Source organism: Chionomys nivalis, chromosome 16 (assembly GCF_950005125.1).
Source record: "Chionomys nivalis chromosome 16, mChiNiv1.1, whole genome shotgun sequence".
Classification (NCBI taxonomy): domain Eukaryota; kingdom Metazoa; phylum Chordata; class Mammalia; order Rodentia; family Cricetidae; genus Chionomys; species Chionomys nivalis.
This window is the reverse complement of record NC_080101.1, coordinates 65,432,493-65,435,859: the sequence shown is the minus strand read 5'-3', so window position 1 is coordinate 65,435,859 and position 3,367 is coordinate 65,432,493. Positions and strand designations below refer to the sequence as shown.

At 35.6% G+C, this 3,367-nt stretch overlaps 1 pseudogene; it reads left to right on the top strand.

The window, feature by feature from the left end:
• The first annotated feature begins 2,340 nt into the window (after window positions 1-2,340).
• LOC130887717 (60S ribosomal protein L24-like) lies at window positions 2,341-2,735 on the top strand (annotated as a pseudogene).
• The last annotated feature ends 632 nt before the right edge of the window (window positions 2,736-3,367 follow it).

The following is a 3,367-nucleotide window of genomic DNA, read 5'->3' as shown; positions in this document are numbered from 1 at the left end:
ATGATAAATGTTAAGAGACAGATTTTTCACCTGATTTAAATTTATATATTGAAACAACACATGATAGCTCTCTGAAATGCATTTCATGTACTCATGTGGCAGTTAAAACAAACTTAATTTTCATGAAAAAGAAAAAGCAGCAGTTTAAAGTCATAGATAAAATCACAAGTAAGGAAAGGCAGAACTTATTTCGAGACCAGCCTGGTCTACAAGAGCTAGTTCCAGGACAGGCTCCAAAACCACAGAGAAACCCTGTCTCGAAAAACCAAAAAAAAAAAAAAAAAAAAAAAAAAAGAACTTATATATTTAAGTAAAAAGTCTCAAATCTAGCCAGGTGATGGTGGTGTGTGCCTTTAATCCCAGCACTCAAGAGGCCAGACTGGTCTACAGAGAGAGTTCCAAGACAGACTCCAAAACTACAGAGAAATCCTGTCTCAAAAAAACAAACAAAACAAACAAAAGTCTCAAATCTAGAAACCCTGATAGCTTCTTTCACTGTTAAAGGTGTGTTTAACATGCAACAAAATGCATAGCAAGCAGACAGTGGTGGTCTCCTCCCTTCCTCCAGATGCTTTGGGCTACACTGTTATTTGTGCGGGGAGTAGATGTCAGCTCTAGGATCACAGTCATTCACAACTTTGCTCTTCTATCTTCTCTCTGTTAAGGAATTGCTGGAAGCTTCTTTCTTTGTGAATTTTCCACTGGGCTCATTGTTGATTTGAATATTCTGAACATGCTTATTGCACGCTTCCTCTCTTAAATGTAGACTGATAATCTCCCATCTGGACGTTTCCATGGGGGAGTTATACATAAAATTCTTTTGAATATTAAAGAAAAGAAAATGTGCCTTATTTATGATTTGATGATGATGGTTCCCTGGCTATAAAACTTCAAGCCGTTATTTTCTTTGCCATTTTGATATCTATTTAGCAAAATAAGTCCAAGAATAATCTAGCTATTGTCGATATCTTTTAGCTATTTTTGAGATTTAAAAATTATGTTTATTCTTATTCATATCAGCTTAGTCATTGAACTTGTAGAACTATAGATTTATATACTAACATTATAGTGAAGAATGAATATAATTTTGATTTTAGCCAATGAACTATCAGGGCTATCCGACTCGGTGGCTGTCTTTCTGTTGATCTCTTCCTGGCAAGGCTGCTGTCTCCTTTGCTCCTCTTTCAATCTGAGTACTTCCTATGATTGCACTTGAGTTTTACCTCAAGCAATAGTCAGTATTAGAGAGCTTACTTGAAATGCAAAAAACTCTGTGCATATTTTCACTTTCTAATTGAATGTACAAATTATTCTATTTCAGGTTTTAGAATGATCTGGAATGTGCCATAGAAATTAATTAAATTTCTTTCACCATAACAAACCAACATGACTTATAAACTCTTACTAGTGATGAATTCTAAATCATTGTTAAAAGAGAAGACCACATGGCCATGTTAAAATTAAAAAAAGCTGTGTCTCTAATTATTCTGAAATGACTAGTTTGGCTGTAGCCACATTTGATTTTATTACTTCTATGAATCTCTTCTCTTGAAAAATCAGATGCAGATGTTTCAACAGAAACCACAATGAGAAAAAGCAGCTCCACTTTCCCAGCATTAATGGAAGGAGGTGAATATCCTAGAAGAAAGGCAGCAAAGATGAGTTGTGTTCTGAGCATCACTCAGGATCTCAGCTATGATGGAGATGTGCTCGGGGAGCTGTGCTTGTAGACCACGTTGCAGTCTGTTCGATCCTCATCACTTCAGTTTCTTTCGCTTACATGGACACACATGAGATACGTGCTTCTAGAAAGACAGGAGTTGATACCCTACCTTCCTGCCTCCTTCTTATAGCTTAAAAGGCTTCAAAACTCTGCTCATTCAACTATATATTTTTTCATGGGAAAAAATTTGGCAACCATGAACTTGAAAGTACATTCAGAAGAATATGGCAGGGATGGTAATTTCTTGACTTGTATGATTTTAATAACAGGATTAGGTATAAATTCATGTTATGATTTATATATAAAATACAAATTGAGAAAACATTTAGACAAAACAAGTTAAAGAACAATAATTTAATGATAAGTTTTATAAATGAAACAGAAAATGTATAAAAGTAAATATTATTTCAACTATATGATTTTAAAATAGGAATTTATTATACAGTTAATACCACTTTGATGAGAGTAGTTTAACTTTCTTGTTATTTGTACTGATTTTCTCTCCAGTTTTTGTCAGTGACCATAAATATTTCCAGCATATTTAAAACACATAATTTACTCTTCATCATCTTTTCCTCGGGCCAGGCGGCAGTTCTCATAATTTCAGTGTGTCCAAGATGTACCCCGGATACGGGTGGCACTATGCCAGGACAAACAGGAAGATTTTCCAGTTACTTAATGCAAAATGCAAGTTAGAATTCCTTTCCAAAAGTAATCCTTGGCAGATAAACTGGACTGTCCTCCACTAAAGAAAGCACAAAAAAGAACCTGCCGTGCAGTCAAATTCCAACTGGCCATCACTGGTGCATCTTTTAATGATGTAACGGCTGAGAGAATCAGAAACCAGAAGTTCACAAAGCTCAGCAAGAGAAAGCTATCAGAGCTGCCAAGGAAGCAAAAGGCTAAACAAGATCTAAGAAGATAGCAATGGCTGCTGCCAAGGCCCCTACAAAAGCAAAAGATTGTGAAGTTTGTGAAGGTCTCTGCTCCCTGAGTTGGTGGAAAACGCTAATTTGGTAGATCGGAGTTTTGAATAAAGATCTATCTGTAACTTTAAAAATATAATAATAAATAATAAAAAATAAAGTACATAAGTTAGTTGTTCCATTTAGAGCAATGAATGAATCATGTAAAGCTTATATTTCCACAGGTTTGCTACACCAGAGAAACAGTCTTCCTTGACCACTCCCAGTCTTCAAAGTGAAATGATTACATGAGTATGTGTGAATCTAGGCCTTCTTGAGACAAGCACTATTAACACTCCTCTGGCTATATTTGGTCATTCACATAGTTCTACATTGTAGCACCAAAATTATTATTATTTAGTTTTAAGGACATATTTCTACATTTATATCAGAACAAATTAATTTCCAGAGAGATGAAGATACTTTACTTGAGACAAACAAGTGGCAAGCGACAAGTAGCAGCAACGTGGAACATGAGGAGCTTTCTTCACAGGACTTGGGTGACATGCTAAGGCTTGTAGGAGAAGCTTAAAACATTGTTTCTTCTATAAAGGAACTTGAACTTTAGTTGGGAAGATGATTGACACTGCAAAACAGCTTGTGTGTGCAGTACATGGTCTTTCGTGGGGCCAGAAAGACTTTGCTGCTCAAAATACCTGCTTCTTTGAGTTGACTAAAG